Consider the following 12,221-nt stretch of genomic DNA (forward strand, 5'->3'; position numbering starts at 1 on the left):
TGCACGGACCTAAACGGAACAACCTCTCAGGTGAGCTGATGTTCAGAAAAGGATACCTAAGCAGAGTGCGCAGACTCGTTTGTACGAGAATCTTGAGATTAACATTGGTCAAAATCAAAGATGCAGGCGGTCGTTGTTTAGCGATACGCGGCCTGGTTGGAGCACTTGGATCCTTCCTTCGCCGTTGCTCCCCGTTACGGGTGGGTCCATCGGTGTCTCTCGGTGTCAAGCCCCAAGTCTAATTGTCATGTTCCTGTTCTGACGGTTACCAGGGTACCGTTATCAACTGACATGCCGATGGTTATGAAACAGGGAGGTTCCTCTCGCTGACCTCGGATCCTTCGGTGCAGTGTCGGGGCTGAGTGGCAATGTTCATGTGTGTGTTCACCTCAGTAGTTTTCCAGAAAACATAATGTTGCATAGTATTGCAGTTATATAAGCATAGCACGTATAACACATTTGTATGAATAAATTAAAAGAATATCCCCTTTAATGATTAAGACCCGCACATGTATTTTACTCATTAAATCCCCCTTTTGCTACCCGCGCTTAAGAACGTGAGTCAAAATACATATCTGTGAATAAATGTTACCAGCGCTAAGTATGTGAGTCAAAAAATACATATCTGTGAAAAAACGCTACCAGCGCTAAGTATGTGAGTCAAAAAATATATGAAATTAATGCCATCCATTGTCATAAGTGCTGTCATGCATGGGTTCAGGTTCTATGTCTGATCCATCATACGGTAGGCGTTCAGGGGGTGGGTTGACAACCACTCCATCGATGGTAAGGAACGCCCCGTCAATGGTGGACACATCACTGCTCTCAGCGTCACTGTTGTCAGCATCCCCATCAGAGTTCTGAGGGAGTAAAGGAAATAGGCCACCAGGTGGGTCGGTGGGCTTCTCCTTGGACACGGCAGTGACGATCAGGCGGCTGGACAGCTCAATTTTGAACTAGCACAAACCTTAGCTATCTTAGCTTTAAGTGTCTGATTAGCTCTTTCAACGAGGCCTTGAGATTGAGGATGATAGACTGACCCATAACTGTGAGTAATCCCTAGGCTTTGTTCGATCTCATGCAACATGGAGTTATTGAAATGTGTTCCATTATCGGACCGAATGCGTCTAGGAACCCCATATCTGGGGATGAGTTCTGTTTGTAGCCATTTAACAACTGTTTTGGCATCTTCATGTCTGGTGGGAATAGCTTCCACCCATCGAGAAAATCTGTCTACCATTTCCAACATGTATCTCTTACCCTGCACCCTTTGTTCTATTCCCATATCAGTATAGTCTATACTAATATCTTGGAAACAAGCTGTAGGTACTGGATAAGAGCCCATTGGTGTTTTAAATGGTTTCTTTGGGTTGTGTTGACCACAAATAGTGCATTCTTCACAGAACAGTTTAGAGATGCTTTCTAAATGTTGGTGCCACCACAGGGCACTTATGCGCAAGAATGTCTGTCTTTGCCCTTCATGGGTCTTTCCATGCGCTTCTGGTAGGAGTAGTTGGACAAGTTTGGCAGGTGCAACGATTCTTCCATCATGTGACCTCCACAAGCCTGTGGGGTCTTTGGTTCCACCTTTTCTTGTCCATTCTGACCATTCATATGGACCTGCAGCTTCTTGGAGTTCCTTGAGTTGTTTCAGCGTTAGCCTGTTGTCGTCTGGTTCTGTTGGTTTGAGAATCATAATACCTGCTCCATAGCCTCCGGCTTTCTTGGCTTCGTCCGCATAGTCATTGCCTCTGGCTATTCTAGAGTTACTGTAACGATCATGACCTTTGCACTTCATGACAGCAACTTCTTTGGGCTGCGACACTGCTTTGACCAGTCTTTGAATGGCATCTTGGTGGCGAATGGGAGTGTTGTTAGCAGTCATGAATCCTCTTCTTTCCCATATTGGTGTATCTACATGAATTGCTCCATGAGCGTAGGCTGAGTCAGTGTAAACATTAGCAGTCTGTCCTTCTGCATAAGTGAGTGCTTGAATGAGAGCCTCGATTTCAGCCAACTGAGCTGATGCTAGTTGTGGAATAACTCCTTCTTTGACAGTGTGGATCGAGCCATCCGGCATTTGTTGAACTACTGCATATGAGGCTCTGTTCAGGCCATCACTTCCTCTGTAGCAACATCCATCTGTGTAAAGCCACATATCTGGTGCCTCTAAAGGGGTGTTTGTTTTCCATTATGGCGAGTTCTTCACAGACATGTGGTTCACCTGTTCCAAAGTTACCTGCCATGTTTCTGTCGGCTGTGACATAGGTGATGTGGGGTTGAGTGCATGTACGCTGGATTTTTGTTTTTCTTGCTGTGGAGAAAGTAAACTCTTTGCTTGTTAGGAAGGCTGACACTCCATGGTCAGTGTGGATCTCAAGAGGGTGGCACAAAACAATATGTGCTGTTTTAGCAATGTTTTTTGCTAGTGCTGCAATGTACCTTGTACAGGCCGGCTGGCCTGCTTCGATGGCGTCCAGTTTTGATGAGTGATATAATAACACTCTTCTTTCTCCCCCTTTTTTTCTGATACAATACTCCATGAAGATGAGAGTATTGTTCAGAAACATCAAGATGAAATGGTAACTTGTAGTCCGGGGGCATGAGAGCTGCTGCTTGGGCCAATACCTGTTTGATATCCGTAAAGGCCTTTTCCGCCTCAACTGTCCAGTTGAGGTCTGCAGTCAAGTTTCTTGCGCCAACCTCACTGATCAAAGCTCTCAGCGGGGCAGTTCTTGGTGAGTAGTCAGGAATATGGGACCTGCTGTATCCTGTCAGACCCAAGAACGAGAGCATACCTGAGACAGTGGTGGGCTTAGGGTGATGCAGGATAGATTGTCTGTGTGCTGAAGATACGCCAAGTCCTTCCGCGGAGATGAGTCGTCCCAGGAATGTCACTTCTCTGCGGCATAACTGGACTTTTTCTTTCTTTAACTTGTAACCCTTCTTCTGTAGCAGTTTAAGCAGATCTTCGGAGGCAGACAAGCAAAGTTCAGCCGTCCTTCTTGCTGGAAGATCCATTGTGTCTCGGGTCCTGCTGGTAGAAATGCTGAGAAGAGAAATTCGGCTGCCGTGTGTATCTGGTACGACTAGCGTCTTCATTGGACCTACTTCTTCTCCTTGGGACACGGTTCGCTGAGTTATTCTGTAAATGATGAGCAATTGTTTCATCCCTTAGTTCTTTTGTAACAGTCTTCCAGAAAAGTGTTGGGGCATATTTGTGTCGGGGGCGTGTCTGGGAGGTGGGGGTGTTATTGAGTAGAGACAGGTGTGGAGAGGTGCCTGCGAGCACGCTGGAGAGAGGAAAGTAAGAAGAGAGAATAAAGACTGTTTGGAGGACTGGCATCAAGAACTCTGCGTTTTACATCATTTGGGACCGCTCGGTTACATTGGTGGCAGCGGTGGGATATCGCGACCGAGACGTGAGACATGTGGAATCACGAGGATCCCTTCAAGACGAGCACACCGAACGGTAACGGTTTTAAAGTGGATTTACCGCCACCCTTTTCCGGCGATGGAGGGCAAAGTTTTTTAAGCTGGAGCAGACGATTGGAAGTTGCAGTGGAGGCAGCCACGGGTAGGCATGAATCTCAGAGCGAACTTGTAAGAATTCTGCCAACTCGCCTCAGCCATGCAGCATTTTTATTATGGGACAGTTTACCTTGGACAATAAAACAAGACTATGAGGCGGTTAAAGAAAGACTTGCCTCCGCGTTTGGTCAACGACAATTTATGGAGCGATTCAAGACTAATCTAGCCGCACGGGTGAGGGCTCCAGGCGAGAGTTTGGAGGTATATGCTGCGGACGTGAGCCGGCTCGTGATGGAGGCCTTCCCTGACTACGGAGAAACCGCACACCGTGAAGAAAAGTTCCGGAGGTTTCTAGCCGGGTTGGAACCTGGTTTAAAAGCCAAATGCCTGGAACAAGGTGCGACCGACTTGGACGAGGCCCTCATTATTGCTGAGCGGTGTGAGAATGCCCGTGCGGCCCTCCAACGAGACTCCATGCCAGACAAGAACGCCATGTTTGCCAACTTGAGTCCTGCGGTTCATTCCGTATCCCCTTCTCCATATCTTCAAAAGGCGGTGGAGCGGCTGACTGAGGAAATGTATGGTATGAAGATGGAGATGAAGGATATATGTGCAGAAAACCAGAGGTTGAAGGCAGTTCGTGAGGACAACCAAGACCAGAGACGGTACGAGAGGGATGGACGGTGTGGATGTCGCTGTGGAGAGAGAGGCTGTGCTTCCCGGTTTTTCCAGGCTGGATGGCGAGGGCGTTCACCCGACAAAGCACGTTCTCCAGGAGCACACCGTAACACGGGGCAAGACCAGGCCTCATGGGGCTCCCATGGACCGGCATCAGAAGGAAGACGCATGGGAAGGAGAAGCCCCAGCCCGGCATGGAGAGCGAGAACCGAGCCGGAAGCAAGAAGAAGGAGTGTGTCCTTTCAGGTCCAGAGAACGGAGCCAACCCCCGAGGTACAGGGAAACGAGTGGTAGCTGGTGTCGGGGCCCAGACATCAGCGATGGAGACGGAGGGCCCACGTCCAACAGCTCCCCGCAAAGTTCCTGCGGAAGATGATGGATTTACTTCCTACGTTCGAGGTATCATGGAAGGCACCGAGGTATCCATCTTGATTGATTCAGGAGCTACTGTGTCACTGTTGAGTGAAGATTTCCGTATGTCGGTTCCTGCTCTACGGAATCGACCCTTAAAAAGGAACATTATTGACACGAGGGCAGTGAATGGACAAACTTTGGATGTTTTAGGGACAATTGATGCCACCGTTCGCTTTGGTGCAGTGTCGTTGAGACATACTTTCCATGTCCTTCGTGACTCCACACAACAGGTCCTGCTTGGGCTGGATTTCCTGACCAAGAACAATGCTTTGCTGGACTTGGATAAAGGCATATTACAACTATGGGACATTCTGGTGCCGCTTTTGAAGACTGCTGATATGGTTCCTGAATGCTGCAACGTATCGTTGGCCAATATGAGTACGATTCCACCCTGGAGTGAAGGTTACATAGAGCCCAATTGTCCTGAAAGAATGGGAGTGGTAGTAGCCCATACAGTTAACATGGTCAGAAAGGGGGTTACTATGGCTCGAGTTCTGAATCCTACAGCGGAGGCAATTGAGCTAAAAGTCGGATTCCATTTGGGCGAATTCTATGCGGTTGGGTGTAATGAAGTAATGACCCCTGAAATCTGTTCAGTCGCCGGTCAGCAGGAGGTGAACAGAATCCCTCTCAACCTCGATGATTCAGCCCTGACTCCAGCTCGTAGGAGTCAACTATCGACTTTACTCTCTCAGTTTCCAGACATATTTTCAGGGAATGTGAGTACACGGGGTAAATGTTCCTTAATACAGCATCACATCAGGACAGACTCTCCACCAGTAAATCAGCGGGCTTATAGAACCTGCCCAGGAAAACGGGCAGAGATCGAGCGCCAGGTAACTCAACTGTTGACTGATGGTCTGATTGAGGAAAGCTCAAGCCCCTGGGCTTCTCCTGTGGTACTAGTCAAAAAGAAGGGCGGCAAGTGGCGGTTTTGTGTTGATTACCGGCGGCTCAACTCCGTCACAGTGAAAGATTCGCATCCACTTCCCCGGGTGGATGACAGTTTAGATTCTCTAGCAGGGTCGTGCTGGTTCACCACACTGGATTTTTCGGATGGATATTGGCAGGTTGAAATGGCTGAGGAGGATCGTGAAAAGACAGCGTTTACCACAGGAAGAGGCCTTTATCAATGGCGCGTAATGCCCATGGGGTTGTCTAACTCCCCAGCCACTTTTCAACGTATGATGGAGTTGATACTACGTGGCCTTCCTTGGCACATCTGTATGGTCTATTTAGACGATATTTTGATTTACAGTCGGACCTTCGAGGAACACATGACACATTTGAAGCAAGTGTTGTCTAGAATTCAAGAAGCAGGCCTTCGATTGAATCCGCAGAAGTGTAATTTTGCTTGCGACCAGGTCGTATTCTTGGGTCATACGGTGTCCAGACAGGGTCTACAACCTGACCCCCAGAACATCAATAAAGTGAGGGATTGGCCCACATCCCAAACCCCATCTGAAGTGCGTGCTTTTGTGGGCCTTTGCTCGTATTACAGGCGCTTTGTTAGGAATTTTTCCCGGCATGCTGCCCCACTTCATTATTTGACTGGAAAGAATGTTTGCTTTGAGTGGACTCCGGAATGCGATGCAGCTTTCTCATATTTGAAACAGGTCTTGACTTCTTCTCCTGTCATGACACTCACAAATTTTGAACAGCCATTTAAGATTTACACGGACGCTTCTAAGAACGCAGTTGGGGCAGTATTGGCGCAAGACAGTAAGGGACTAGAGAGGGTTGTTGCATATGCTAGTCAGGCTCTTACAGCCACCCAGAAACGCTGGTCAACGTTCGATCGTGAGTTATGGGCAGTAGTGTGGGCTGTTCGGGAGTTTAAACATTATGTGGGTTTCTCGTCCTTCACCATTATCACTGACCATCGTCCTTTGTTGGGCCTGCGGCACATGTCTTTGGATAACGACCCAACAGGGCGCCGGAGTCGATGGGTGTTGGAGTTGGACCCGTATGACTGGACTATGGTTCACAAAGAGGGCTCGCAGCATAAGAATGCAGATGCATTGTCGCGTCGCCCGGGGTCCGAGAGTGGAGCAAGTGCAGAGGTGCGTGCAGTCTCACCGGCAGATGGGCAAAGGCAAGATGTTAGCGACCCCCTTCAAAGTGACATGGAGATGATATTAAGGCAGAAAGAAGACTCGGACATCAGTACAGTAATTGAGTGGTTAGATAAAGGAAGGCCTCGACCACCGCGACCATTTTTGCGGGGGTCATCACTTTCTCTAAGAAAGCTGTGGGCTGAGTTCAGTAGGCTTCTGATGAAGGATGGGCTGCTGTGTCGCACAATACGGGTGATGCACACTGGGGAATCGAGGACCCAAGTTGTGCTCCCTGCAAAATTGGTACCCGAACTCCTGCAACATTTGCATGGGGGTCCAATGGCCGCCCATTTTTCAGCTGAGCGGGTATGGGAAAAAGCCAGGCAATCCTTTTATTGGCCCTTCATGCTGCGAGACATAAGGCTGTGGTGTGAGCAGTGTGAACCTTGTCAAACTCGCAGGTGTCCAACACCCAAACATAAAGCTCCGATGGGTGGCTCTGAGGTCATGAGACCTTTGCAGAGAGTGGCAACTGACATTTTGGAGTTACCGGTGACTACTCGGGGCAGTCGGTACATTTTAGTGGTGGAGGACTACTTTACGAAGTATGTGTCTTTGTATTCACTGCCGGATCAGACAGCTTGCACAGTAGCACAGTGTTTATTTGAGGACTTTGTTCTTGTGCACGGTGTCCCAGAGGTTTTGCATAGCGATCAAGGTCGTCAGTTTGAGTCGGAGATCATACAGAACTTATGTCGGTGGTCGGGGGTGAAGAAGACCCGCACCACGGCGTACAATCCCAAATCAGACGGTATGGTGGAACGGCATAACCGTACACTGATTGACCAACTAGCAAAGATTCTGTTGGCCTGCGGCGGTGAATGGGATATGTATGTCAAACAAGTGGCCTTTGCATATAACACCTCAGTTCATTCAACCACTCGTTTTTCCCCATATTTTCTGATGCACGGGCGTGAGGCCAGAGTTCCAGTGGATCTGTTGTTGCCGCCATCCTTGCAGAATACAAAGACTTTCAGCTCGATATCTGATTATGCCTCATCTCTTACAGGTCGTTTGACGAAGGCATTCAGTTGTGCCAGGATGGCTGCGGCAGAGGCCCACGAAAGACAACAGCTTTATCACAATGAGGGATCACAGTTTAGGCCCTACGGGGTAGGTTCGCTGGTGTGGCTTAACAATCCGACTGAGAGTCGCACCAAATTAGCCCCTCATTGGAAAGGACCGTATAAGGTGATGGAGGTTTTGAATGCTGGGGGGGTTCCGGGTATGGTCTACCGCATTGGGGACCCGTACGACATTAGGGAGGGGTCTCAGGTTGTTCACCACAATCGACTGAAGCCTTATACTCTTCCGTTACATGCTGCTGGACATCCGGCTACTGTCTCGCTAGAGACAGATGGATCTGCTGAGGACAGTTTTGAGCAGGAAACGGGGGTGGCCAATCAGTCACAAAGTTCCCCAAATGTGAGTCAAGTTAGATCCCGAAGAGGACGAGTTGTTCATCCACCTACATATCTAAGGGATTATTCGATGTTCTAATTGTTTGCATGTGTTATTTGTAAAAATTTGTACTGTTCGATTTAATGTTTCATCACTTTGTTTGACGAAGTTGTATATATATACTGTATATATGTATGTGTGTATATGTATATATATATATATATATATATATTTTTTTTTTTTATATGTTCAATTGGTGAAACGGGGACGTTTCTTCTGTGAGGGGGGGACATATGTAACAGTCTTCCAGAAAAGTGTTGGGGCATATTTGTGTCGGGGGCGTGTCTGGGAGGTGGGGGTGTTATTGAGTAGAGACAGGTGTGGAGAGGTGCCTGCGAGCACGCTGGAGAGAGGAAAGTAAGAAGAGAGAATAAAGACTGTTTGGAGGACTGGCATCAAGAACTCTGCGTTTTACATCATTTGGGACCGCTCGGTTACACTTTTATGGTTAAATTCCCACACGTTATATTTCCTGTCTCTCCTGTGGTTCCCTCCAACCTGCTCAAAAATCTTCCCATTTCATGCACTCTGGTCTTCATGTCATTCAAAGTTATGACTTCCTCAATGCAAACTGTACCAGTGGTGGTTTGCAGTATCGGGGCTTGGACAGCAGATGGCGCTGTTGGCTGGATCTGGACTTGCTCAAGAAATGGATTGTGGGCGGAGAGGTGAGTGGGTGTACCAAGTGTAGTATATGGAGGCGGAGGAGGTGGAGTAACATCGGAGGTATCAGGTTGCGTGATGTAATCATCAAGACTGGTTGTTGGCGCGGGTGCAGATGTAGAAATCTTTAGTTTAGCGAGGGTGGGGTACAACCCAGCATGGGCGTATCCGGCTTTTTTGTCTTTCTGGGAGGGTGCGTCTGCAGTTTTTGCTTTGGGCTGTAAGTGGCGCTGTTCATAGCACGTCTGAATTATTACTCCTCCTACTCTTGATTCTGCTTTTACCATCTCAAAATGTTTTCTGGCAGATGTCTTTTTTATTATTCCACCAGCAGATTCCTCTTCTGTTGCATCTATTTTTGCTTTAAGATGCCTTTCTCTGAGATCTTTAGCTATGATCTCGAGGGCTTTTTGATTGAGGGGCCCTCCAGCTCCCATCCAGCCTTCAACCGTCCATCTATTTAACAGTTTATCCACTACTTTCCCATCCCCCTTTTCATAATCCTTACTTACTTTAACCTTAGCCTTTATTCTTTTAGCCCACTGATCCCCCACATTCGCCATTTAAGGTGTGCTCGGTGGACAACACAATCACCGTGTTTTTTTTGTTTTTTTTAAGTAACTTGCTGTGTCCCGAACACCCTACGCACACACAAATTAAGCAAACAGTAAATCTGTTTTTTTTTTGTTTTTTTTAAACAGATTATTGTTTCTTGAACTCACACAATCCGCACAGTTTGTCACAATCCGCACTGTTAATTTAGTTTTTGTTAAATCCCAGCACTAATCCAATAAGAATGCTTAGAATAGCGACCATGAATATTACGAAAATTAGTAAATTTGTTTTCCACACACTCCGCAAATCTTTCTTCAACCCTTCAATCTGATCAAAAATCAATTCAAGTGTAACTTCACCGTTTCCTTCTTCTTCAGTCAAACCAAATCTACTCCAAAATCTTTCTTCTGCTACTAGATCAGAATCTATAACAACAGCTTGTGATTCGGAACTTAATTCTTGTTGATTTACTAGAAATGTGTTCAATTTCTGGGTTTAATTCAATTTCAAACAACTCCATGCCATGTTAAATTTTGATGAATCAAACTAATTCCACGCTTCTCCCATGTCTCTGTCAAAAAGTAAATCGTCAACTCCCAATTCAATGATATTCCCGTCTCCTTCAACCTCAACCTCAATATTTTCAACTATAACCTCTTGGACTTGTTCCGGAACTGGTTCCACTCATTTACCAAATTTGAAATATATTGTATCACAACCACTGCCACCGCACTGTTTTCTCTTACAGCTACGCCTGGTCTTGAAAGAATTGTGTGTCGTCAAATATTTTCTAATGTATTACAACCGCAGCCAACGCCCTGTTTTCTTAACAACCAGGTCTGGTCCCGAAGGAGTTGTAAGACCACCGCCTCTCTATCGGCAGACCACGGTGGGTCCCGGAGGACACTTTATTTCTCTTATTCTTCTTCTCTTAGTATTTGATTTCCTTTGTCTTTCAAACTCTCTTTTAAACCTTAAATAAACAGGACATTCAGAATTTATCTGCTCAAAATTTATCCTTAGCACGTTTAACTTTTAACTTAAGTCTTCATACTCACACTCAGTACTATTGATCACACAATTTGGTATATTCAATCACAGAATTTGATTATAACAGGTTTCTGCTTACCTCTTTTAGTAGAGCTCTGGTGATCAAGTTCCCGAGTATGGGCAGAATCCTCTCCGGATCTCGGCTGGCCTTCTGGCTCGTTCCGACTCCGTCTGGACGGGACGCCGATCTTTGAGTCGAGTCCTCGGTCCGTTCGATCGTTATCAAACCATCCTCTGCTACCAAAGTTTGTTGTGAATTTGGAAATCAGGCAGTCGGAGAATTTTAAAAGTTTAAAAACAAAATGCTTTATTTCAAGCTTAAGAGCAGATATATGCCGGCAGTCCAACGTGCACGGACCTAAACGGAACAACCTCTCAGGTGAGCTGATGTTCAGAAAAGGATACCTAAGCAGAGTGCGCAGACTCGTTTGTACGAGAATCTTGAGATTAACATCGGTCAAAATCAAAGATGCAGGCGGGCGTTGTTTAGCGATACGCGGCCTGGTTGGAGCACTTGGATCCTTCCTTCGCCGTTGCTCCCCCTTACGGGTGGGTCCATCGGTGTCTCTCGGTGTCAAGCCCCAAGTCTAATTGTCATGTTCCTGTTCTGACGGTTACCAGGGTACCGTTATCAACTGACATGCCGATGGTTATGAAACAGGGAGGTTCCTCTCGCTGACCTCGGATCCTTCGGTGCAGTGTCGGGGCTGAGTGCCAATGTTCATGTGTTTGATCACCTCAGTAGTTTTCCAGAAAACATAATGTTGCATAGTATTGCAGTTATATAAGCATAGCACGTATAACACATTTGTATGAATAAATTAAAAGAATATCCCCTTTAATGATTAAGACCCGCACATGTATTTTACTCATTACTACATTTATAAGTTACATCTGGCCCTTTGAGGGCAGCCATTATGATGATGTGGCCCCTGGTGAAAACCAGTTTGACACCCCTGGTCTACATAGTCACTCTCAGACCCACTTAGTTCCACCAACGCCACCTCCTGAAGATGTTCACACAAGTCATGAGATTTAGAGTGAGCTCCACGTTTGAATTCAAGAACACAAATCAACACTAACCATCTCAACTCTTCCATCTGCTGCTTCAGTCTCTTGTCTTCTCTGCCATTTGTGGAAGGAAACTCTGCAGCCGGCTCAGAGAAACATCTGTATATATTGATGTATCAACTTTTTCTCACACCCCGAGTGGTTTGTAAACATGCAAGACGGACATAAACGATGTATTTAAAACAGGAAATTATACTTTTATTTTGTCCATCAGTCTGAGGCGACCTACCTGAGCGACGTGGCGGCAGATAAAGGCGAGGAGGAGCCGTGCAGAAGCTGACCCGTCCAGTGCAGCTGCCAGGACCAGACCTCAGCTCTGTCCTGTGACGACTGCAGAGCTAATGGCTTCAGCCACACACACACTCTGGAGAAGGAACGTTCACCATCTCTAAACGCTTTATCTGACTTGTCGTGAATCCAACTATGAACATGTGACTGAGAACGACTACGACTTCCTGTTGACGATCTATTCTATTTCCTGTGATTCTGGTGAAACGTGTGCCTGAGAATGTTTTCTGTCTGAATTGTGGAACTAAAGCATTTGCTCAGTCTTCACCAGGACCAGATTAAAAGTATCTTGTATCACAGTTGTCTTGGTTTGGACCTGCATGATGATGAACTCACGTTTGTAAATGACTTGTAACGTAACACATCCATATCACAGCAAATAAAAAAACACGT

This window comes from Callionymus lyra, chromosome 7, assembly GCF_982586985.1.
Source record: "Callionymus lyra chromosome 7, fCalLyr1.hap1.1, whole genome shotgun sequence".
Taxonomy (NCBI): domain Eukaryota; kingdom Metazoa; phylum Chordata; class Actinopteri; order Syngnathiformes; family Callionymidae; genus Callionymus; species Callionymus lyra.